The sequence below is a fragment of the Erinaceus europaeus genome, chromosome 13, assembly GCF_950295315.1.
Source record: "Erinaceus europaeus chromosome 13, mEriEur2.1, whole genome shotgun sequence".
Taxonomy (NCBI): Eukaryota; Metazoa; Chordata; class Mammalia; order Eulipotyphla; family Erinaceidae; genus Erinaceus; species Erinaceus europaeus.
Window position 1 is genome coordinate 48,673,408 of NC_080174.1, and position 26,732 is coordinate 48,700,139.

Below are 26,732 nucleotides of genomic sequence, written 5' to 3' on the forward strand. Positions count from 1 at the left end.
GAACCTGGAGTTGGGCGGTAGCACAGCAGGTTAAGCACACATGGGACAAAGCGCAAGGACTGGCGTTAAGGATCCCGGTTCAAGTCCCCAGCTCCCCACCTGCAAGGGAGTCATTTCACAAGCGGAGAAGCAGGTCTACAGCTATCTTTCTTTCCCCCTCTGTCTTCCCCTCCTCTCTCCATTTATCTTTGTCCTATCCAATGCCATCAATATCAACAATAATAACTGCAATAATAAAATAAGGGCAACAAAAGGGAATAAATAAATAAAATGAAATAAAAAAAGAACCAGAGTGTTACTCTGGTACACACAATACTGAGGGTCAGACTCAGGGCCTCATGCTTGAGGGTCCAACACTATCCACTGTGTCACCTGGATCACAACTAGTCCCACTCTTCCTCTCTACTTTACTCTTGCCCCGCTCAGCTTCCTTCCCCCACATGATCTGGGCCCAATCTGCTGTTAACTTCCAGCTTTGTAATGATGGGCAAACTCTTCTCCATTGCCAAGCCTCACCACCCACTCTATAAAGTGAAAGTGCTGTAGGCTGGCAAAATAGCTCAATTGGATAGTGTGCTGCTTTGTCACACACAACACCCAGGTTCCACCCCAGCCTCCACTAAAGGAAATTTTGGTGCTGTGGTCTCTCTCTCTCCCTCTCCCTGTCTTTACCTGAAAAAAAAGGGGGTGGGGACCCGGCAGTAGCACAACGGGTTAAGCACATAGAGCGCGAAGTGCAAAGACCAGTTGTAAGGATGCCGGTTCGAGCCCCCGGTTCCTTACCTGCAGAGAGGTTGATTCACAAGCGGTGAAGCAGGTCTGCAGGTGTCTATCTTTCTCTCTCCCTCTCTGTCTTCCCCTCCTCTCTCAATTTCTCTCTGTCCTATCCAACAACAATAATAACAACAGCAACAAGGGCAACAAAAATGGGGGGAAAATGGCCTCCAGGAGCAGTGGATTCACAGTGCCAGCACCGAGCCCCAGCAATAACCCAGGAGGCAAAAAAACAAAAAATAAAAAAAATAATAATAAATATGTAGGTTGGAGAGACAGTGGTTATGCAAAAGACTTTTTTTTCTTTTTTTCAAAGTTTTTTCTTTTTTTATATTTTTATCTATTTATTCCCTTTTGTTGCCCTTGTTGTTTTATTGTTGTAGTTACTATTGTTGTTATTGATGTCATTGTTGTTGGATGGGACAGAGAGAAATGGAGAGAGGAGGGGAAGACAGAGAAGGGGAGAGAAACACCTGCAAACCTGCTTCACCACCTGTGAAGGGACCCCCTCTGCAGGTGGGGAGCTGGGGGCTCGAACTGGGATCATTACTGGCAGTTCTTGTGCTTTGCACCACCTGTGCTTAACCCACTGCGCTACCACCCAACTCCCTTTCCCTTTTTTTTTTTTTTTTTTTTACCAGAGCACTACTCAGCTCTGGTTTATGGTGGTGCAGGGGATTGAACCTGAGACTTTGGACCCTCAGGCACGACAGCCTCTTTGCATAACCATTATGCTACTTACCCTCTGCCCGCAAAAGACTTTCATGCTAGGCTCCGAGGTCCCATGTTTGATCGTCAGTACCACCATAAGCCAGAGATGAGCAGTGCTCTGGGAGGAAAAAAAAAAAAGACATTGGGTGCCACTTCACATTGTAGCAACAGTTTCAGTGAGGTAGTGCTGGGTTGAGCAGGTTTCGTCTATCTTGTCCTAGATATGTGCCTTTAGGTTCTCTAGGCTCTGGAGCCTCAGAGTAGTAATAGTATAATACTATAATAGTAATGGTAATAGTACACACATCTCCCACTCCTCTCTCTGAATAACTGGGTCTTAGCACATATGTTACCATTCTCGACTACTTTCTCATCCAGATAGAGTGAGAGACACCGTAGCACTGGAAGAAGGTCTAGTGCCTCAGTGTCTCCAATGCAGTGCTGGGGTTCAAATCTGGGTTGTGCATGTGCCAGTGCAGATAACTTACCTAGTGAGCCATCTCTCCTTCTTCACCCCCCCCCTTTTCTTTCTTATTTATTTCATAGCCCCTGGGAGGTGGTGCTGTGGACAAAGTGTCATATTCTCAAAAATGAGGTCCCAGATCAATCCCCAGCTTCACATGTGCCAGAGTGATGCTCTGTTTGTTTTGTTTTGTTTTGCTTTTTGCCTCCAGGGTTATCACTGGGGCTCTGTGCCTGCACTACTGCACTATGAATCCGTTGCTCCCGGAGGCCATTTTTTCCCTTTTGTTGCCCTTGTTGCTTATCATTGTTGTTGTTATTGCTGTTGTTGTTCTTGGATAGGACAGAGAGAAATGAAGAGAGATGGGGAAGACAGAGAGGGGAGAAAAATAGACACCTGCAGACTGGGGGCTTGAACCGGGTGGGATCCTTGCACCCGTCCTTGCACTCAACCCACTGCGTTACTGCCCGGCCCCTGATGCTCTGGTTCTATCTCTCTCTCTCTCTCTCTCTCCTCTGTCATTTAAAAATAAATATATTAAAAGATTTATGTATTTCTTTTTAAAAAATATTTTATTTATTAATGAGAAAGGAGGAGGAGAGAGGAAGAACCAGACATCACTCTGGTACATGTGCTGCTGGGGACCGAACTCAGGACGTCATGCTTGAGAGGCCAGTGCTTCATCCACTGCACCATTGCCCAGACTACAAGATTTATGTATTTCATGAGAGAGATTAAAAGGCAGAGAGAGGGGAGTCGGGCTGTAGCTCAGCGGGTTAAGTGCAGGTGGCACAAAGCATAAGGACTCCGGCATAAGGATCCCAGTTCGAGCCCCCGGCTCCCCACCTGCAGGGGAGTCGCTTCACAGGCGGTGAAGCAGGTCTGCAGGTGTCTGTCTTTCTCTCCCCCCTCTGTCTTCCCCTCCTGTCTCCATTTCTCTCTGTCATATCCAACAATGATGACATCAATAATTACAACAATGAAACAGCAAGGGCAACAAAAGGGAATAAATAAATATAAAATAAAATAAAATAAAAATAAAAAATAAAAGGCAGAGAGAGGCCACAGTACCATTCTACTTCAGCATAAGCTGTTCTTCACACCTAACTCATGCTAGTCTGTGCCTTACCCACTAAACCACCTGCCCCACCACCATAGTATTCACTTACTGGTGCTACTGTGAGATAAATTACCCTGGACCACCAAGTGAAGCCATAGAGTCTCACCTCTGAGTTGAAGAGCACTTTAGAAACATTCAACAATGTTTATTGGTAAGATGACCTGAAGGGTCAGGACCCAACACAAACTTGATATTCAGAAGTGCACCCCAAGACCATACATACTCTCTCTCCCCTCCTCCTTTCCTTCTCCTGTGGTCCTGGGGAGAGGAGGTGGGAGTTCAGGATCACCCTGAGGTAACATTGCAGCCCCTCCAGCAGCTTTCTTCTGGGGCAGGAGGCAGAGGAATCGACTACTTAGAATGCTAAATTATGGGGCCAGGTGGTGGCACGCCTGGTTGAGCACACATACATATTATAATGAGTAAGGACCCAGGTTTGAGCCTCTGATCCCCACTTGCAGCGGGAAAGCTTTGCAAGTGGTGAAGCAGTGCTGTAGGTGTCTGTCTCTCTCCCTATCACCCTCTTCCCCCCTCAGTTTCAGGCTGTCTCTCTCCAATAAATAAATAAAGATAATTAAAAAAAAAAAAGACGTGGTCCAGGAGGTGGCGCAGGACTCTGAAGCATGGGGTCCTGAGTTCAATCCCCGGCAGCACATGTGCCAGAGTGATGTCTGTTTCTTTCTCCTCCTATCTTCCTTATTAATATATATAAAGAAAAAAAGCAGAATTATTCCATGCATTCCATTTGGCTCAATGAATTTATAATAATACATGATTCTTATTTTGAACTAAGCTACTGCACAGCTTGGCTTATGATGCATTGAACCTGGTATTGTTGATGCCTCAAATGCATCAAAAAGTTATGCATAACAGTCTTTCTGCATAGCCAGTATGCTATCTTCTCAGTTAGCTTCCCCACACCCTCCCTTTTTTTTTTTTTGATAAGAGACAGAGGCAGAGTGGTGGGGGGAGGAGAGGAGAGAGAGAGAGAGAGAGAGAGAGAGAGAGAGAGAGGGACCATAGCACAAAAGCTTCCTTAAGTACAAAGGGCTGTGCCTGCATGACAAAGAGGAGCACAATCCAAGTGAGTTGTGAGGCCAGCCCTGAATTTCCTTAAATGGTAAAGGAATCTACCTTCTCTAGACCCCTGAGGATTCTGTCCTTCACTTCCTGTACCCTAGAAGTTTCTCCCAGGGACTTACTGCCTGGGCCTAGGGAGATAGCATTAATTCTTATGTAAAATACTTTCAAGCCTAAGGCTCCCAGGTTCAATCCCCAGCACTATAAACCAGAACTAAGCAGTGTTTTAGCTTCTCTCTCTACCTCTTTCTCTCCCATCTGTATCTCTCTCTCATTACAATAATATTAAAAACAAACAAACAAACAAACAAAAAAATCTTTCTGTCTTTTCTGGCCACTAGCCAGGCTTTTAGTGACTTTTCCCAGAAGGAGTGCATTTCCAATATATGTTTCTGCTGCTCCTGGGAGGCTTTTTTTTCTTCTTCAATATTTTATTTATTTATCAGTGAGTGCACAGTCTGGTTTCTCTTCGGATCGCATAAATCTTTCGCCTTTTACTATTTATCAATGAGTGGGATAGGAAGAGAGAGAGAGAGAACCAGATATCACTCTGGTACATGCACTACCAGGTATCAAACTCAGGACCTTATGCTTGAGAGTCCAATGCTTTATCCACTGTGCCACCTCCCAGACCACTGTTTTTTCTTTTGATAACAGAAAAAAAGAGATTGAGAGGGAAAAAGAAGAGAGACACTACAGCGAGGGTCCACCTAACAAGCTCCACAGCTTATGAACTTTCCCATTTGTGTGGCACTTACATTGGGTGCTGAGGGCTGGAACCCGGGTCCTTGAGCATGTTAAAGTGTGCGGTCTGAGGTCTGAGGACACTTAAAAATTACAAGTTAGTCCCCACCTGCATGGGAAAAGCTTTGTGAATGGCAAAGCAGTACTGCAGGTGTCTCCCTGTTTCTCTCCCTCTCTACCTTCCCCTTCTCTCTCCATTTCTGACTATCTCTAACCAATAAGTAAATAAAGATAATAAAAAAGCTAAAAAATAAGAGATAAATGTCATTAAAAAGTTACAAGTTAGGGGGAGTCAAGTGGTAGCGCAGTGGGTTAAGCGCAGGTGGCACAAAGCACAAGGACGGCACAAGGATCCTGGTTCGAGCCCCCCCACTCTCCACCTGTAAGGGAGTCGCTTCACAGGCGGTGAAGCAGGTCTGTAGGTGTCTTTCTCTCCCCCTCTCTGTCTTCCCCTCCTCTCTCCATTTCTCTGTCCTATCCAACAACGACGACATCAATAACAACAGTAATAAGTACAACAATAAAACAACAAGGCAACAAAAGGGAATAAATAAATAAATATTTTTTTAAATTACAAGCTAGGGGAGAGTCTGGAGGTAGCACAGCACACGTTAAGCACACGCTGGCACGAAGCACAAAGACCTGAGTAAGGATCCCAGTTAGAGCCCCGGCTCCCCACCTGCAGGGGAGTCACGGTGAAGCAGGTTTGCAGGTGTCTTTCTCTCCCCTTCTCTGTCTCCCCCTCCTCTCTCCATTTCTCTCTGTCCTAACAATGACAGCATCAATAACAATAATGACTACAAAAAAGACCAAGGGCAACAAAAGGAAAAATAAATAATTAAATATTTTTTTTAAATACACAATAGGAGACTTCAGGAGGTGGGGCTACGAAGCAGCAGCAGCTGCATTTCTCTCCTCTCCTATCCCAGGTCAACTAGGAATACCAAAGGAGATCACCTGGGACCACAACAAGGTAGGACTATAACAACTTTAGGAAGCCACCAAATCACCGGTGAGTGCAAACACGTGTGGCTCGTGGACAGCAAGGAGCCTAAGGAGAGACTGAGCAGCTGGTAACAGTCCAGCAGTTTACCACTTGAGGCACTATCTCCAGTCTGTTTTACCAACAAAAGGAAGGCTGAAGGGAGAAGAGGACTCCCCTAAGACTCACTAAATGCAACTGTGAGTCTCCATTGCTACTGCCCTCAGAGGCTGGAGCAGCAGAGAGGAGGCCCTGTGCTGACATTGGAGGACAGAGAACTGACCTGGAAACTCAGGAGAAGAGCTACACCTCGGTGGCCTAGCAGTGGGGCTGTATAATGGGAACCTTTTCACATTGTTCTCCTGATGAGAGCATGGTGAATAATTTCCTCAGAATCTACAGGCTATAAATAGAACTTACCTAGAAACTCACAGGGCGGGGAGTTGGGCGGCAGTGCAGTGGGTTAAGCGAACGTGGCACAAAGCACAAGGACCATTGTAAGGATCATGGTTCAAGCCCCTGGCTCCCTGCCTTCAGGGGAGTCGCTTCACAAGCAGTGAAGCAGGTCTACAGGTGTCTAACTTTCTCTCCCCCTCTCTGTCTTCCCTTCCTCTCTCCATTTCTCTCTGTCCTATCCAAATGACATCAATAGCAACAACAATAACTACAATAAAAAGGCAACAAAAAGGGAAAATAAATAAATATTTTTTAAAAATTAAAAAAAAAAAAGAAACTCACAGACTCCAGTAGTGCTGCCTGGCTTGGCAGAGAACCTGAATTGAGCACAGAGCTTTGGATCCTTGGGGTATGAGGGTTTCTTTGCATAATAACCACTGTATTATTTTGCCCCCACTCCTGTGAGAATGTCATGCATCAGAAAAGGTAGCAGCAACAAATGGTAGAGAGATTGTGGGGTCAAAGGAACCCTCCTGCACTGCTTGTGGGAATGTCAGTTGGTCCAGCCTCTATGGAGAACAGTCTGGAGAACTCTCAGAAGGCTAGAAATGGACCTACCCTATGATGCTGCAATTCTTCTCCTGGAGATATATCCTAAGGAAGCCAACATACCCATCCAAAAAGATCTGTGTACACCTATGTTCATAGCAGCACAATTTGTAATAGCCAAAACCTGGAAGTAACCCAGGTGTCCAACAACAGATGAGTGGCTGAGCAAGTTGAGGTCTATATACACAATGGAATACTACTCAACTATTAAAAATGGTGATTTCACTGTTTTCAGCCCATCTTAGATGGAGCTTGAAGAAATGTTAAGTGAAATAAGTCAGAAACAGAAGGTTGAATATGGGATGATCTCACTCACAGGCAGAAGTTGAAAAACAAGGTAAGAAGAGAAAACACAAGTCGAGCCTGAGCTGGAGTTGGTGCATTGCACCAAAGTAAAAGACACTGGGGGCGGGGGGGAGTACAGGTTCTGGAAAAGGATGGCAGGACCTAGTGGGTATTTTATTGCTATGTGGGAAACTGAGAAATTTTATGCATGTACAAACTATTTACTGTCGACTATAAAATATTAATCCCTCAGTAAAGAATTTTTTTTAAAAGTGTGGTCTACTGAGAGACCCATCTTCTAGCCTTTTTTGCTTTTCTTTCACCAGAGTACTGCTCAGCTCTGGCTCATGGTGGTGCTAAGGATTGAACCTGGGGCTTTGGAGCATCAAGCATGAAAGTTTTTGCATATGCTACCTTTCCAGTCCTAATAAGTAAACCTTTTTTTCTTAAAAATATTTTATTCATTCTCTGTCTGTCCAGGGCATCATGTGAGTACTAGCTCTGCTCTTCCTCCCCTCACCTTCCCTCCCATGTCTTAACACCTGAATGTTCTCAATTTTCCCAAATAAAATTGAAAATTCCTGAAAAAAATTTATTCACTTATTTTGTATAAAGATGGTGAGAAGTTGAGAGGAGAGAGAGAGATTGTGAGGAGAGAGAGAGAGAGAGAGACATCTGTAGCACTGTTGCTGGGGAGCTTCCTCTGCAGGTAGGTGACCAGGGGCTTGAACCTGGATCCTTGCACACTTCAACCAGGCATCACTGCCTAGCCATAAGTAAATCTGTTTTAAAAGTCAAATGTGCAGTCTGAGTGGTGGTGTACCCTGTACAGCACACACATTATCATGTGCAGGGACTTGCGTTCAAATCCATAGTCCCTACCTGCAGTGAGGAAGCTTCATGAGTGATAATGAATTGTTGCAGTTGTCTCTCTGTCTCTTTCCCTCTCTGTCTTCCTCTTCTCTCTCAATTTCATTTTGTCTCTATCCAAAAAATATAAATAAAATTTAAAAAAATTCTAATCCAAAATAAATACAATTTATAAAATAAAATGAACATTTTCATTATTTTTATTTATTTGATAGAGACAGCCAGATATCAAGAGGGAAGGGGGAGACAGAGAGGATGAGAGACAGAGAGATACCCGCAGACCTACTTCACCAATCGTGAAGCTTTCCTCCTGCAGGTGGGGACTGGGAGCTTGAACCCAGGCCCTTGTGCATTGTAACATGTGTACTCAACCAGGTGTACCACCACCCAGTCCCTAAAATATTTTTGTAAAAATGTCAAATATGGGAGTCGAGCAGTAGCGCAGCAGGTTAAGCACATGTGGCACAAAGCACAAGGACTGGCTTAAGGATCCCGACTCGAGCCCCTGGCTCCCCACCTGCAATGGAGTTGATTCAAAGGCGGTGAAGCAGGTCTGCAGGTGTCTATCTTTCTCTCCCCCTCTCTGTCTTTCCCTCCTCTCTCCATTTCTCTCTGTCCTATCCAACAATGACGGCGTTAATAACAACAACAATAACTACAATAAAACAACAAGGGCAACAAAAGGGAATAAATACATTTTTTTTTTTAAAAAAAAAAAGACAATCCTGGGAGTCTGGTGGTAGCGCAGCGGGTTAAGTGCAGGTGGCACAAAGTGCAAGGACCAGCCTAAGGATCCCGGTTCGAGCCCCCGGCTCCCCACCTGCAGGGGAGTCATTTCACAGGCGGTGAAGCAGGTCTGCAGGTGTCTATCTTTCTCTCCCCCTCTTTGTCTTCCCCTCCTCTCTCCATTTCTCTCTGTCCTATCCAGCAACGATGACATCAATAACAGCAACAATAAAAAAATGGGCAACAAAAGGGAATAAATAAATATTAAAAAAAAAAAGAAAATCCTGCTCCTTTATAACATTGAATCAACTGATGTTGACAAAAGGGGGCAAGGCAACATGGTCTTTGTTTAAAAAAAGAAAAAATCAAACGTATCTAGTGAAATAGCTCAGCTGGTAGAGCACTAGACTTGTATCTAGTTCAATCTCCAGTACTGCATGTGCCAGAGTGGTACTGTGGCTTCTTTCTTTCTCTTTGTCTCATATGAAATACACTCTCTCATATGTAATAAATAAAACAAATCTTAAACAAAACCAAATGTATCCTGCTTGGCTGTAAACCTCTCTGTGGCCTCCTACTGCCCCAAGGACAAATCTGTGCCTTACATTAAGGTCTTCCCCATTTGATCCCCATAGCACACTCTGGGCTTCCAGCCAAGTCATAACCTCACTCTCCTGGGCTTTGCTCAGGCAGCCATCGCTCTGCCCTGATCCTCCTCCTTCCCTGCTATGCTGCAGGGGAACATAGCTGTTGAAGTAATCCAGGCAAGAGAGGATGGGGCCCAAGTCTAGAAGACAGAGGGGAGAGTCAAAGAAGACACTGTCCTCAGTGGTGGGGGTTACAAGCTTAGCCTTGGAGACTGTTTAAGATGCTTGCTAGAGAGACGGGCAGTGGCGCACCTGGTTGAGTGCACATGTTACAATGTGCAAGGATCTGAGTTCCAGCCTCTAGTCCCCACCTGCAAGGGAAATAATTGTGAGTGGTGAAGCAGTTTTGCAGGTATCTCTCTGTCTCCCTCTCTACCACTCCCTTCTCTCTTAATTTCTGGCTGTCTCTATACAATAAATAAAGATAATACAAAACATTTTTTTAAAAGATGCTTGCTAGAGTCCCTGTGGAGTACTAAGTTTGGTACTTAATGGATCTATGAGTCTGGACTTCAGAGACAAATGTAGGGGGTTATGGCAACTTTTAACCCACAGGCTTGGATAGGAGCCATTAAAGAGAAGTGACTCAACAGGCAGAGCCAGGACAAGGAGTATGGCTCAGCGGGTACAGTGCACACCATGCCATGTTTGGTCTTGGATTTGATCTGAGACCACATGTGAATACTATGGACAGCACAAAGGAATCTCCATAGGTGGTGGAGCAGTGCTTTGGTGCCTCTCCCTCTCTTTCACAAAAATAAAACAAAACACTGCTTTGCCATATGCACAACCCAGGTTTGAGCCTGGTCCCCACTGGAGGAGGAAGATTGTTCTTCCTTTTAACCCTCCCCCCTGGCTGCCTCTCATTTTCTGTTACTTTTTTTTTTTTTTTTTTTTTTGCCTCCAGGGTTATTGCTGGGATTCAGTGCCTGCACCATGAATCCACTGCTCCTGGAGGCCATTTTTTCCCCTTTTGTTGCCCTTGTTGTTGTAGCCTTGTTGTATCTATTATTGTTATTGTTGATGTCATTCGTTGTTGGATAGGACAGAGAGAAATGGAGAGAGGAGGGGAAGACAGAGAGGGGGAGAGAAAGACAGACACCTGCAGACCTGTTTCACCGCCTGTGAAGCGACTCCCCTGCAGGTGGGGAGCTGGGGGCTCCAACTGGGATCCTTATGCCCGTCCCTGCGCTTTTCTCCACGTGCGCTTAACCGGCTGCACTACCGCCCGCCCGACCCCTCCTTTTTTTTTTTTTTTTTTTTTTGATTTTCAGTGTCAGGGTCTTGTGCATTAGGACTGACTTTCTTTTCTTTTTTTTTTTTTTTAATTTTTATGTATGAAAAGGAAACACACGGAGGTCGGGCAGTAGCGCAACGGGTTAAGCGCACATGCCACAAAGCCCAAGGACCAGAGTAAGGATCCCGGTTCCAGCCCCGACTTCCCACCTGCAGAGGAGTCACTTTACAAGTGGTGCAGCAGTAGGGCCGCGGGGTGCCACAACTGGTTGAGCTCACATATTACAAGTGGTGCAGCAGGTCTGCAGGTGTCTGTCTTTCTCTCCCCATCTCTGTCTTCCCCCCATCTACATTTTTCTGTCCTATCCAGCAACAACAACATCACCAACAACAATAATAATAACCACAACAATGATAAAGACAACAAAAAAGGAAAATAAACTATTAAAAAAATAAAATAAAAAAGGAAACACTGGCAAAAACCATAGGATAAGAGGGGTACAACTCCGCACAGTTCCCACCACCACCAGAACTCCGTATCCCATCCTCTCCCCTGACAGCTTTCCTATTTTTTAAAAATATTTATTTATTTGTTCCCTTTTGTTGCCCTTGTTTAATTGTTGTAGTTATTATTGTTGGATAGGACAGAGAGAAATGGAGAGAGGAGGGGAAGACAAACATGGTGAGAGAAAGATAGACACCTTCAGACCATCTTCACGGCCTGTGAAGGAACTCCCCTGCAGGTGGGGAGCTGGGGGCTTGAACCCGGATCCTTACGCCGGTCCTTGCTCTTTGCACCACCTGTGCTTAACCCGCTGCGCTACCACCACCCAACTCCCAGCTTTCCTCTTCTCTAACCCTCTGGGAGTGTGGACCCAGGGTCATTATTGAGGTACAGAAGGTGGAAGGTCTGTCTTCTGTAATTGCTTCCCTGCTGAACTTGGATGTTGACAGGTCCATCTATACTCCCAACCTCTCTTTCCCTAGTGGGGCAGGGATCTAGGGAAGTAGAGATTATTATGCATTGGTGGGGTCCTCTGCCTAGGGAAGTCCAGTTGGGATCATGGTAGCATCTATAACCTGGTGGCTGAAAAAAGAGTTGACATGGGAGTCGGACGGTAGTGCAGCAGGTTAAGCGCATGTGGCGCAAAAACTCAAGGGCTGGCTTAGGATTTGGGTTCGAGCCCCTGCTCCCCACCTGCATGGAAGTTGCTTCACAGGTGGTGAAGCAGGTCTGCAGGTGTCTATCTTTCTCTCCTGCTCTCTGTCTTCCCCTCCTCTCTCCATTTCTCTCTGTCCTATCTAACAATGACGACATCAATAATAACTACAACAATAAAAAAAAGAGTTGACATATAAAACCAAACAAATTATTGACTAAACATGAACCTAAAGGCTGGAATATTGCAGATGAAGATTTGGGGTCTCCGTTTTGAAGTAGGCCTATTTTAGTTATATTCCAAAGGGCCCAAGACTTAGTTTAAATTAGTTTTTTCCAGAGCCTGACCTCTGATAAGCAGGTGGACCAAGTACTGTCTGAGAAGATGATGTCATGGCTGGAAAAAGGGCTAGAAAGCTGGATCAGGGGGGCCAGGTGGTGGTGCACCTGGTGGAGCGCACACGTTACAATGCGCAAAGATCCGAGTTCAAGCCCCCGGTCCCCACCTGCCGGGGGAAAGCTTTGTGAATGGTGAAGCAGGGCTGCAGGTGTCTTTCTGTCTCTCCCCCTCTCTGTCTTCCCCTCCTCTCTCCATTTCTCTCAGTCCTATCCAACAACAACAACATCAATAACAACAATGACTACAACAATAAAACAACAATGGCAACAAAAGTGAATAAATAAATAAAAAAAAAAATTCATATTAAGTGAAATAAGTCAGAAACAGAAGGATGAATATGGGATGATCTCACTCTCAGGCAGAAGCTGAAAAACAAGATCAGAAAAGAAAACACAAATAGAACCTGAAATGGAATTGGCATATCACACCAAAGTAAAAGACTCTGGGGTGTGTGGGTGGGGAGAATACAGGTCCATGAAGGATGATAGAGGACCCAGTGTGGGTTGTATTGTTATATGGGAAACTGGGGAATGTTATGCATGTACAAACTATTGTATTTACTGTTGAATGTAAAACATTAATTCCCCAATAAAGAAAAAATAAATCAAAAAAAATTTTAAATCTTTATTTCCTTTTGTTGCCCTTATTGTTTTATTGTTGTAGTTATTATTGTTGTTATTGATGTCATCATTATTGGATAGGACAGAGAGAAATGGAGAGAGGAGGGGAAGACAGAGAGGGGGAGAGAAAGATAGACACCTGCAGACTTGCTTCACTGCTTGTGAAGCGACTCCGCTGCAGGTGGGGAGCCGGGGGCTAGAACTGGGATCCTCATGCGGATCCTTGCGCTTTGCGCCACTTGCGCTTAACCCGCTGGCTACTGTCCAACTCCCCCCAGCTGCATTTTAAAGATTTATTTTAATTTCATTTATTAAAAAGATTTGGGGCTGAGTGGTGGCGCACCTGGTTAACTGCACATGTTACAATGCACAGGACGACAGTTCTAGCCTACCTGCAGGGGAAAAGCTTTGCAAGGGGTAAAGCAGTATTGCAGGTCTCTCTCTCTCTCTCTCTCTCTCTCTCTCTCTCTCCCTTACCTCTTAACTCTGGCTGTCTCTATTCAAAACATAAATAAAGATAATACAAAATTTGGGGGCCAGGCAGTAGTGCAGTCGGTTAAGTGCACATGATGCAAAGCACAAGGACCAGCATAAGGATCCCCATCTGCCGGGGTGGGGAGGGGTCACTTCACAATCGGTGAAGCAGGTCTGCAGGCTTCTATCTTTCTCTCCCCCTCTGTCTTCTCATCTCTCGATTTCTCTCTGTCCTATCTAACAGCAGTAACAACAGCAATAATAATAACAACAACAAGGACAACAAAGGAGGAAAAAAATCCTCCAGGAGCAGTGGATTTGTAGTGCAGGCACCGAGTCCCAGCAATAACCTTAGAGGCATAATAATAATAATAATAATATAAAAATTTAAAAGATTTTATTTTTAAAAAATTTTTATTTGGGAGCCAGGCGGTGGCACAGCAGGTAAAGTGCACGTGGCATAAAGCGCAAGGACCAGCGTAAAGATCCCAGTTCGAGCCCCCGGCTCCCCACCTGCAGGGGAATCGATTCACAAGCGGTGAAGCAGGTCTGCAGGTGTCTTTCTCTCCCCCTCTCTGTCTTCCCCTCCTCTCTCCATTTCTCTCTGTCCTATCCAACAACAACATCAATAACCACAACAATGCTAAACAAGGGCAACAAAAGGGAAAATAAATAAATATTTAAAAAGACTTTAATATTTTTATTTATTTTATTTTACATATATATATATATAGAGAGAGAGAGAGAAAGAAATTGAGATAGAGAGGGAGAGAGACAGAGAGACACCTGCAGCACTGCTTCACCACTCGTGAAGTTTTTCCCCTACAGGTGGGGACCAGGGGCTTGAACCCGGGTCCTCGTGCACTGTAATGTGTGTACTTAACCAAGTGCACCACCACTTCAACTGCGTTTTTAAAGATTTATTTATCAGTGAGATGCAGAGGTAGATATTAGATAGACAGACAGATGGGGAGAACCAGAGTACCACTCTGGCATATACAGTGCTGGAGATTGGATTTGAGACTTCCGGCTTGCAAATCATACAAATATTGAACCACCTCCCACGTCACCTAGGCCCAATTTTAACTTTTTTTTTCCCCCTTTTACCAGAGCAATACACTGCTCAGTTCTGACTTATAGTGACTTATGGTGTTACTGAAGATTGAACATGGGAACTTTGTTGCCTAAGGAATGAGAGTTGTTTTTGATTTTTATAATCATTACGCTATCTCCTCAGCCCTAATTTTTAAATTCTATACCCTTGGGGCTGGGGGAGGGACACCAGTGAGCCATTCCACCATCCACAGGGTTCCTTCCATTCCCTCCATGGTGCTTTCACACTCTAGAGATTCAACCCAAGACTTCACACATGGTAAGACTTGGTTTTTGTCTACTGAGTTATCAACATGGTGTTTTTGTTTGTTTGTTTGAATATTTAATTTATTTATTCATGAAAGAGAGAAAGAACCACATCGTTCTGGTACATCTGCTGCCAGGGATTGAACTTGAGACCTCATGCTTCAGAGTCCAGTGCTTTATCCACTGTGCCGCCTCCCAGATCACTCACCATAGTGTTTTCTTTTTCTTTTAACTTATAAAATGGAAATATTGACAAGAACACAGAATAAGAGGGGTACAATTCCACATATTTCCTACCACCAGAACTCCATATCCCATCCCCTCCCTTGATAGCTTCCCTATTCTTTTTTTTTTTTTTTGCGTCCAGTGTTATTGCTGGGATTCAGTACCTGCACTACAAATCCACTGCTCCTGTAGGCTATTATTTTCCTTTTTGTTGCCCTTGTTTATCATTGTTGTTATTGTTGTTGTTATTGCTGTCATTGTTAGATAGGATAGGGAGAAATCGAGAGAGGAGGGGAAGACAGAGGGGGAGAGAAAGACGGACACTTGCAGACCTGCTTTACTGCCTGTGAAGCGACCCCCTGCAGGTGGGGACCCAGGGGCTCAAACCAGGATCCTTATGCCAGTCCTTGTGCTTAGCGCCATGTGCGCTTAACCCGATGTGCCACCACCCAGCCCCCCCCCCTTTTTAATTGCTTCCCTATTCTTTATCCCTCTGAGAATATGGACCCAGGATCATTATGAGGTGCAGAAGATGGAAGGTCTGGCTTCTGTATTGCTTCTCCGCTGAACATGGGCATTAGCAGGTTGATCCATACTCCCAGCCTATCTCTCTCTTTCCTAGTGGGATAGGGAACTAGGGAAGCGGGGTTCCAGGATACACTGGTGAGGTCATCTGCCCAGGGAAGTCAGGTTGGCATCATGGTAGCATCTGGGACCTGGTGGCAGAATAATGAAGCTGGAGGGTTGACATTCCACACCTAACATCTCTGGACACAGTCTGAAGTGAAACATGTGAGGTTGCATTGATTCGGCTGAGATCAGCACACCATAGGGTTTTAAAGTTTATGACAAAGTGAGAGAGGAGGAGGAGGGGAAGGGAAGAGTGAGAGGCCGAGCATGGTTCTGGCACACGCGATGCCAGGGATTGAACTTATGATTTCACGTATTATAGTCCAATACATTATCCACTATGGCAAGGCTGGAAGGTTTATTTTATTTTATTTATTCCCTTTTGTTGTCCTTGTTGTTTTTATTTTGATTTATTTATTTTAATATGTGTGTAAGAGTGGGAAAGAGATAAGAACCAAAGCGCCACTCTGTCACATGTAGTGCTAGAAATCAAACTCAGGACCTTGAGCACACATGCACAGCATTCCTCCCCAGTCACATAGCTATAAAAATCTTTATACTGGGGAGTTGGGCGATAGCGCAGCGGGTTAAACGCTTGGTGCACAAAGTGCCAGGACTGGTGCAAGGATCCCGGTTTGAGCCCCGTGCTTCCCAACTTCAGGGGAGTTGCTTCACAGGTGGTGAAGCAGGTCTGCAGGTGTCTATCTTTCTCTCTCCCTCTCTGTCTTCCCCTCCTCTCTCCATTTCTCTCAGTCCTATCTAACAATGATGACATCAATAACAATAATAATAACTACAACAACAATGAAAAACAAGGGCAACAAAAGGGAAAATATTTTTAAAATCTTTATACTGATAACTTTGAGATCTCTGTCTCCAATCCAGATCTCTCTCTCTTTTTTCCTCTCTTTTTAAAAAGATTTTATTGGGAGTCAGGCGGTAGCACAGTGAGTTAAGCGCAGGTGGCATAAAGCACAAGGACTGGCTTAAGGATCTTGGTTCGAGCCCCTGGCTCCCCACCTGCAGGGAAGTTCCTTCACAGGCAGTGAAGCAGGTCTTCAGGTGTCTATCTATCTCTCCCCCTCTTTGTCTTCCCCTCCTCTCTTAATTTCTCTCTGTCCTATCCAACAACAGTGACATCAATAATAACTATAACAATAAAACAACAAGGGCAACAAAAGGGAATAAATAAATAAATATTTTTTAAAATATCTTTAAAAAAAGATTTTATGGGAGTCGGGTGGTAGTGCAGTGGGTTAAGTACAAGTGGCGCAAAGCTCAAGGACTGGTGTAAGGATCCTGGTTCGAGGCCCCGGCTCCCCACCTGCAGGGGAGCCACTTCACAAGCGGTGAAGCAGGTCTGCAGGTGTCTATCTTTCTCTCCCCCTCTCTGTCTTCCCCTCTTCTCTCTGTCCTACCCAACAATAATAAAAACTACAATAATAAAACAAGGGCAACAAAAGGGAATAAATAAATATTTTTTTAAAAGATTTTATTTATTCATGAGGAAGGTAGGAGAGCAAGAATCAGACACCACTCTGGTACATGTGCTGCCGGGGACTGAACTCTGGACCTCAGGCTTGAGGGTCCAATGTTTTATCCACTGTGTTACCTCCTGGACCACACCTATCTCTCTCTTTTTAAAAATTTTATTTATTTTTTTATGAGAAAGATAGGATGAGAAAGAAAAAGAATCAGACATCACTCTGGTACATGTGCTGCCTGGGATTGAACTTGGGACCTGATGCTTTAGAGTCCAATGCTTTATCCACTGCACTATCTCCTGGACCACTTCAGATCCAATTCAGATCTCTCTAGAGCTTCAACTGTTTTTGGAGATAACCATGAATGCTACACAGGAATCTGTAAGACAGAAAAATGGGCCCACATGGACATACGTTAGAGGAGATAGAGGTGGAGGCACATGAATGAGGAAAATAAAGAGTCCAATTGGACTGGTCCAAAGAAAGGAGATATTGACTTGAACCAGGAGACTCCAGAGGACATAGGAAGAGATAACTCAGAGATATTCAGGGAAGTGGGGAGCACCAGAGACAGGGACTGGGTTCCATAGGAAAGAAGAGGGAGCCAGAGGAATCTACTGGAGTAGGGTTACTGTTACCAGTTTCTGTGGTTAAAACCTTCACAAGGGGCGGGGGCTGGGTCATAAGGGAATCTTATGAAGTGGGGCCGGAGAGGTAATGCTGTAGACCACCATGTGGATGAGTCATGGTAGCAGCCTGAAGACTTCTTCCAACTATCAGCACCCCTACCAGAGACTGGTGGGAAGGCTTGGGCTGGAGCCACCCTGGCCTCAGTCCAGAGTAAGTGAGGGGCATAAGGGCTGGTGAGCCAAGACCTTGGACCTAGTCAAGGGTCAGAGACTACTAGCTGTCCATAAGTCTGCAGGAGGGTTTTATGTCCACAATCCTCTTCTACTTTAAACCAGCCAATGGCTCCCTACTTCCTCCTGAACAATATCCAACCCCTTGTTCTAGTCTTCATGATCTTGAAACTCTAGACCCAGCAAGTCTCTTCAAGGCAGAGCCTACCTAAATGCTGGTCTCAGGGGCTCCCTCAGTGGGTTGGCCATTTCAGCTTGCAAATCCATGCCTTCTGCTGTTTATGCTGGAGTGCTATCTGACATGTATGCCCACCCAGCCTACTTGGGTAAAGGGATTCCTTCCAGGCCCACCAGAGGACCCCAAGTGCCCTCCAAACAAACCAATGCCAGCTTCCTTTGGCACTTTATAAGCTAGTGCATGCCTCTTTTTTTTTTTTTTCTATGGTACTGAGAAAATCTGGGTGGCAAGAGTCAGGTCTGTCCATCCAGTCTGCTCACTCCAATGTGTGTGTGTGTGGGGGTACTCTGGGGACATGGGTGCAGTCGGAGGATGAGAGGGTGCCAGCGGATGCTCTTCCAGTCCTATGGATTTGGTCTAAGAGTGTGTGAATAGGAATAATTGAAACCATCACTTCCCAATGCAGAGGGAACCAGGCAAGAGAGAAAGCTACTTTATTAGGGCAATGAAGGGTGGGAACAAGAAAACTCCAAGACAGAGGGCACATGGAGAGTATCTTTACCAGCAGAGAGGGACTTTGGGACCGTGCAGCGCTCCCAAGCCATCTTCCTGCTCATCCTCACCTGGCATAGGTTGGCCTTAGGACCATCAGAGGATGAACTTGAAGCCTGTCTCCCCAGATCCCTGGGGAAAAAAGCATCTATGACTTTTTTTTAAATGTTTTTTATTATTTATTTATTTTCCCTTTTGTTGCCCTTGTTGTGTTACTGTTGTTGTAGTTATTATTGTTGTTGTTGTTAGATAGGACAGAGAGAAATGGAGAGAGGAGGGGAAGACAGAGGGGGAGGGAAAGGCAGACACCTGCAGACCTGCTTCACTGTCTGTGAAGCGTCTCCCCTGCAGGTGGGGAGCCGGGGGCTCGAACCGGGATCCTTATGCCGGTCCTTGTGCTTGGCGCCAACTGTGCTTAACCTGCTGCGCTACCACCCGACTCCCCACCATCCATGACTTTTATGGAACCCCCATAGCACAGAGTGTATTGCTGGGCTCACAGGCAGTCCTGCCATTAACAAGCTAATGTCCTTGTGCAAATCCTTTAATGACCCTGAGCCTCAGTCTCCTGAGGATGATGAGAATTGAGATGATGCCCTCCTCCAAGGGCTGAGAGGAGGCTTAGAGAATAAAACATGGGGCCTGTGGTGGCACATCTAGTTGAGTACACACATTACAGTGCACAAAGACCCGGGTTCAAGCACCCGATCTCCACCTGCTTAGGGAAGTTTAATTAGCAGTTTTGAAGGTGTGCCTCTCTCTCCCTCTCGATCTCCCTGTTCCCTCTTGATTTCTCTTCTATCTCTATCCAAAATAAATAAAATAAAATAAAAAGAAGGAAAGTAAGGGAGGAAGGAAGGAAGAAAGAAAGAAAAAAGAAAACACGTGGGCTGGGAAGAGAACATAACTGTCATTCAAGACTCATGCCTGAAGCTCTGACGTCATGGAGTTTAGTCCCAAGAATACTATAAGTCGATGTTCTGGTCTTTTTCTCTGTATCTTTCATTAAAATAAAGTAAATAGGGGGTTGGGCGATAGTGCAGGGGGTTAAGCACACATGGCACAAAGCACAAGGACCAGTAAGGATCCCGGTTCAAGCCCCTGGCTCCCCACCTGCATGGGGTTGGTTTACAAGTGGTGAAGCAGGTCTGCAGGTGTCTGTCTTTCTCTCCCCCTCTCTGTCTTCTCCTCCTCTCTCCATTTCTCTCTGTCCTATCCAACAACAATATCAATAAAAACAATAATAGCCACAACAATGATAAAAAAAATAAACAAGGGCAACAAAAGGGGGAAAATAGCCTTCAGGGGATTGTGGTGCAGGCACCGAGCCCCAGCAATAACCCTGGAGGCAATAAATAAATAAATGAATAAATAAATAAATGAGGGGCCAGCCTATAGCGCAGTGGGTTAAGTACACATAGCTGGAAGCGCAGGGACCCAAGTAAGGATCCCAGTTTGAGCCCCCTGGCTCCCTACCTGCAGAGGGGTTGCTTCACAAGCGGTGAAGCAGGTCTGCAGGTGTCTGTCTTTCTCTCCCCCCTGTCTTCCCCTCCTCTCTCAATTTCTCTCTGTCCTATCCAATGACAGCAATAACAACAATAATAGCAACAACAACAATGATAATAAGGGCAACAAAAGGGAAAAAAATGGCCTCCAGGAGCAGTGGATACGTAGTGCAAGCACTGAGCCCCAGCAATAACCCTGGAGGCAAAAGCAAATATATACATATGGAGTTGGGTGGTAGCGCAGCGGGTTAAGCACATGTGGTGCAAAGGGCAACGACCAGTGTAAGGATCCCGGTTTGAGCCCCCGGCTCCCCACCTGCAGGTGAGTTGCTTTACAGGGGGTGAAGCAGGTCTGCAGGTGTTATCTTTCTCTCCTCCTCTCTGTCTTCCCCTCCTCTCTTGATTTCTCTCTGTCCTATCCAATGACAGCAACAACAACAACAATAATAATAACCACAACAATGATAAAACAACAAAGGCAACAAAAGGGGAAAAAATGGTCTCCAGGAACAGTGGATTCGTGGTGCAGGCACCAAGCCCCAGCAATAACCCTGGAGGCAAATATATATATATATGTATATATATATATAATAAATAAAGAAAATAAATAAGATGTTATTAAAAAGAAAAAGTGTGGGGGCTGGGTGGTAGTGCAGCAGGATAACCACACATGGCATGAAGCGCAAGGACCGGTGCAAGGATTGTTGTTCGAACCCCTGGCTCCCCACCTGTAGGGGGGTTGTTACATGGGCGGTGAAGCAGGTCTGCAGGTGTCTTTCTCTCCCCTCTGTCTTCCCATTCTTTCTCAATTTCTCTTGTTCAACAACTCATATCCAACAACAATAGCAATAATAAGAACAACAAGGGCAACACAAATGGGGGGGAAGGCCCCCAGGAGCAGTGGATTCATCGTGCAGGCACCAAACCCCAGCAATAACCCCGGAGGCAAAAAAATAAAATAATAAAATAAAATAAGTGTATGCATTTTTTAGCAAAATACTTGAGAATACTAGGCAGAGAGTAAGTATTTAATACATATTAGCTACTATGGTATTACTGTTTTATCAAAGGACTTGAGTTCTAGTCTCAGTTTTGCCATATTCTCCTCTCTGGAACTGCCTGAGTTCCTGTCTGCAAATTGGGGTGTTGGAGTCATGAAGTAATGTAGTGGCAGTGATTTCTTTTTTTTTTTTAATTTAATTTATTTATTCCCTTTTGTTGCCCTTGTTTTATTGTTGTAGTTGTTATTGATGTCGTTGTTGTTGGATAGGACAGAGAGAAATGGAGAGAGGAGGGGAAGACAGAGAGGGGGAGAGAAAGATAGACACCTGCAGACCTGCTTCACCACTTGTGAAGTGAGTCCCCTACAGGTGGGGAGACAGGGGCTTGAACCGGGATCCTTATGCTGGTCCTTGTGCTTTGCGCCACCTGCGCTTAACCCACTGTGCTACCGCCTGACTCCCGTGGCAGTGATTTCTAAGATGAGTGATTAGCTCTACTCCCTTGAGGCTCACTTCCCTGGGGCTGCAGGCAGGGAGGCTGTTGCTCTTAACTTTGTCAGTCTTTATAGGGTCCTCTGCTGCTATGTCAAGACCTATTCACCTCCTCCCCTCAGCCCACAAGGCAGAATGAGAGGAAAGGGGTGGGGCTGCCACAGCAGGGACTGTGGTTAGACAGGACGAAGGACTTCCTTCCAGGCTGCAGGGTGCTATCCTGGGAAGGAGCCGGAGGTCCTGGGACTAAGCTCCCAGGAGGAGGGGTTGCTTCCACGGGAGTGGCTGGACCTGACTGGTCAGGCTAGAGCTGGCCAGTGGGGTGAATCAACTTGGCAGTGACCTCATTTCCAGAGACCCTGGAGGGGCCCTCTTTAAACCTGCCCCTGAGTTCTGCTCTGAGGATCAGAAAGACAAAGGACAGGAACACAGTGACAAGTATACTCCAGAGACATCAGCAAGAAGCCACCCACTAGATAGATGCTACCACCTCTCCTCAGAAGATTCTTCTCAGGGTCTGGAGTGACTGACCCCTCATCCTTCAAGCCTTGATTTGAGAGCTACATCCTCAACAGGGCCTTCTGCCAACCCAAACATTAATTCCGTATTTACCGAGTCCCAAATATGAGTTATGTGCCACACTAGGCCTGGAATAAGACTAAGTTCCTTCATGATCCATATAAAATAAAGCCTGGCCCACCTGTGTTTTATTTTTAAGGTTTTATTTATTTATTAATGAGAAAGATAGGAGGAGAGAGAGAAAGAACCAGACATCACTCTGGCACATGTGCTGCTGGGGATTGAACTCAGGATCTCATGCTTGAGAGTCCAGTGCTTTATCCACTGCGCCACCTCCGGGCCCACAGCCCACCTGTTCTTAATCATCTCTGGTTATTATCTCTGTCCTCTTTCATTCTTAAAGATTTATTGGGAATTACAATGGATGGTACAGCAGAGCACTGCTCCAGCATATGCAGAGCCAAGAATGCAACTCAGGACTTGCAGCATACAAGGCCTACTCTCTACCAGCTCTGCTACTTCCCTTCCCCACGTGGGCTTTCCTCTTTGTATTGTCTACTCAACCAGAATTTACGTTTCCTGAGGACAGAGACTGAAACAGTTTGTGTCACAATGTGAACTCAGTGACTAATTCAGACTATAAACTGAGCATGAACCATATATACATATATATATATATATATATATATATTTTTTTTTTTTAAATTTTCTCCGGGGTTATTGTTGTGGCTGGGTGCCTGCACTACAAATCCACTGCTCCTGGCGGCCATTTTTTTTTCTTTCCCCATTTTATTGGATAGGACAGAGAAATTGAGAGAGGAGGGGGAGATAGAGAGGGAGAAAAAAAGATAGATACCTGCAGACCTGTTTCACTGCTTGCAGGTGGGAAGTGGGGGCTCAAACCGGATCTTTGTGCAGGTATTTGTGCTTTGTAGTAATTGCACTTAACCAGGTGCACCACTGCCCAGCCCAGATATTTTTTCAGAAATAAATGAACAGAGACTGGGGCTAGATGGACACATAGAAGGAGCCATGCCCAAAGATGTATGTGGACATTCAGAGACACACAAAATTTGGAAACACAAGATATCACCGTGACTGCGTGCTTCACTCCAGCTGGAACCATTTCTCCTTCAGGTCATTTCTACTGGTGGGGGAGTGGCTCAAACAAATGGTGCCGAAGGGCAAAACCTATTCTGGTCTCCACACTCACCTTGCTGGGCACGAAGTTGGCATTAGGTTTGATGACCCTGATTTTATTTTATTTTATTTTATTTTACTAATTTTATGAGAGGAGAGACCATACTCAGTCAAATGCAGCGATCAGGATCCTAGGGGGCTTCACACATTTTGTATATATATGTTAGGCGCCCTGTTAGAATCGCTTACTATAGCCAAACCTGTCAATCTCTCTCTCTTTTTTTTTTGTTAATTTATTTATTCCCTTTTGCTGCCCTAGTTGTTTTATTCTTGTAGTTATTATTGTTGTCGTCACTGTTGGACAGGACAGAGAGAAATGGAGAGTGGAGAGGAAGACAGAAGGGGAGAGAAAGATAGACACCTGCAGACCTGCTTTACCGCCTGTGAAGCGACTCCCCTGCAGGTGGGGAGCCGGGGGCTAGAACCGGGATCCTTACCCCGGTCCTTGCGCTTTACGCCACGTGCGCTTAACCCGCTGTGCTACCGCCTGACTCCCCTGTCAATCTCTTTAAAAATATGCCCCCCCCCCCGCCCCGCGCCAAAGGGCAGGGATGAATAGCTCTAGAGAGACTCAAGCTCAGATCAACCTCTCTGGGTCGCGCGCCTGGAAGGCAGTGGCTTCAGTGGGCCGCTCGGGACTCAGGCCTCGCCCTTCCCCACAGATAGGTCCCGCCCTGGACACGCCCACCGACCACACCCTCTCTTGATCCAGCCCCTCACCGGCTCTCAGGGGCGCCGGGGAACCAAATGTCTCTTCCTCTTGCCTAGGAAATGGTAGTTAATTTCTTGCCTCCTGTGCTTCCACCTGGAAGGAGGGAAAATTGGGCAGCCTAATAAAACGAGGCCCCGCCCCCGCCGGGGGCACGCCCACTCACATAGCCCCGCCCACTGCTGGGCTCTGGTCACCTCCGGCCGGCCGTTCCCCTCCTGCACCGCCCCTCGGCTGCATCGGGCCTCCGAGCCTCTATCCAGGTCCTGGAGAGAGAGCCGCCGCGACCCCAGGCCCGCCCCTCCCCCACCGCCGGCACCGGGCCCCGCCCCCGGGACCCGCGCGCGCTCACATGAGGCGCGGCCGCGCGCCGTAGCAGCTGGGCCAGGGCACCGAGGGCACGTCTGCCAGCCCGCTGGTCCCGGGGAGCAGCACCAGGTTGCGCGCGGGCCTGCGCCAGGTGGCGCTGCGGGCTCAGCCAGTAGTCGCCCAGGCGGCGGGCGACGGGCGCCGGGTGCCGGGCGCCGGCCGGGCAAGGCCCCGGCAGCCCCAGAAACACAACTCCTGGTACAGGCGGTGTGGGGGCGTGGCCCGGGGCCGCCGGCGGGGAAGACCGAGCTGCAGTCACGGGAGGGCGGGGGCGGAGAGAGCCGGGCGGGGCCGCGCGGCTTAGAGGCCCGCGGCGGGGCCTTAGCAGGGATGGGGCGCCACCCCCCGTCGCCGGGTCCCGACTCGCCGCCCGCCCCCAGCCCCCAGCCCCCAGCCCGCACCCTCGCCCCTCACCGCGGCAGAAGGAAATTTACCACGAAGTGGGCGGTCTCGGTGAGCAGCGTGGTGTCCTGCCCGCCTGTCCGCGCCGGCTCTTTAATACCCGCCCGGGGTGGTGGGGAGGGCGGCCGAAAAGCCCATAGTCCCCCCGGGCCCTACTGTTTTAGCCGAGCTGTCAGCTGGCAAAGGCGGGTGGAGGCAGCGCCATCCTTTCCAGCCGCGTCTTGTCCTTCACCAGCCACTTGACTGGGAAGGGGCTGCCCCCCTTCACCTCCAGATCCAAGAACTGTGGGCGCAGCGACTGGCACAGGCATCAGAGCGGGCGGGGTAGGAAGGTCAGCTGCTGCTGGATTTAGCCTTTTCTACCCCACCCACGCGGCCTGGTAGCTTCTGCTCACACACCCCGGGGTATGTTTAGAGACCCCCGGCTCCCCGGCTTAGGAGCCCTTCACCTTTGGCTCCTCTGACTCTTTTTATTTTATTTTTATTATTTTATTTTATTAATGAAGAACACAGAAGAGAAGAACCAGACATCACTCTGGTATATGTACTGCCAGGAACTGAACTCTGGACTTCATGCTTGAGAGTCCATTGCGCCACTTCCTGAACCACCTCTTCTGACTCTTTAAGAGAGCCTCTTCCCTTGTTTCCAAGGTGCTCTTAAAGAAAGCTCCTTTGTTAATTCTTGTTTGGGAGTTCTTATCAGGGAGCTAGAAATGAGTTTTTGGGTTTTCAGGACCACCTGATCTTCTGTAAATTTCCAAATACACATAGTTTTTTTTTTTTTTTTTATCATAGGAGGGTCCCTGACACACACACAAATGTTAAAAATCTTTATCTGGTCTAATCTGCTCTTGCAGAAAGTGAAACAGGTTCAGAAAGAAACAAAGAAAAAAAATAAAACCTAGGCTTTCTACTATTGTGCTTGCCCCTACATGGGGGGTGATAGGCCCTTTGCACACTTGTCCTGCTCAGAACATGAGGTTCAGGGCTCCTATCCCAGGTTAGGTCCTGCTTTCCAATCCCAAGGGGCATCCTTAAGAACACTGACTGGCCCAGGTCCCTTTCCCACCTTGCCAGTTTGGGCTACTCCCCCGCCCCCCAGTGATTTACACTGGCTGCTGGAAAGAGTGGGCAGCTGTTCTGGGCTTCCACAGCCCAGTACAGGCCCTGACTTGCCACCCCACCCCAATTTATGCAGCCACATTTGTGGTCTTACTCTCCTCTTTCCCCCTCTTAGGGGGATCCCCCTCCTTTCATCTCTTCCTCTTTCCTCTGTCTCCAGCCTCTCTCCCTGATGGCTCCTTTCAAAGCAGCAAACAAACAGGCTCTAATCTTTCCTATCTTTGAAAAAGAAGAAAGTCCTCTCTCCACCCCATGCCCAGCTCACCCTCACAGCCAACATTCTTGAAGGAGTTGTGCCGGTATGCTGTTTCTACTTGCTCCCTCAATCCTGGCTTCTCCCCCACCATCCCTCAGGAACAGCTCGTGAAGGCTGCTGCTGACCTTGTAGCTAAATCCTAGGGATGCACTGTAAGTTTTTATCTGATCTGACCTCTTCTGTGGGCTGGACTGGCTTTGACACAAATACTCCCTCCTGTTTGAATTACCTTTTGTGTCTTTGTTTTTCTGGACACTGTGCACTACTTTTTCTTTTCTTTCTTTCTTTCTTTTTTTTTCTATCTTAGTGGTTGCTTGTCACATGGGAAATTTCTCATCTATTGCTTACTGCCTAACTGTGGCTGTCCTTTGGACCCTCTATGGTCTCTCCCTGAGGATCTCATGGGTTTCCATACCTGCAGTGTCTTTCAGCCCCAGTCTCTCTTCCTTGGCCCCTGAAGGTCCTACTTCACAGGAAACATGTGCTACATCTGGCTTTCTTTCTGTGTTTTCCTCATTTGCCTGCACTGAAAATCCAGTCCCAGTTCTATACCTACTTCTTCCCTTTTCATAT

General features: G+C 46.6%; 1 long non-coding RNA gene across 1 annotated transcript in view; it reads left to right on the plus strand.

The window, feature by feature from the left end:
• The first annotated feature begins 20,360 nt into the window (after positions 1-20,360).
• LOC132542810 (uncharacterized) overlaps positions 20,361-26,732 on the plus strand; it is a 383,400-nt gene continuing 377,028 nt past the window's right edge. The window contains exon 1 of the long non-coding RNA XR_009553776.1: positions 20,361-20,415. This is a non-coding gene — a long non-coding RNA (uncharacterized LOC132542810). The remainder of the gene's footprint in view (positions 20,416-26,732) is intronic.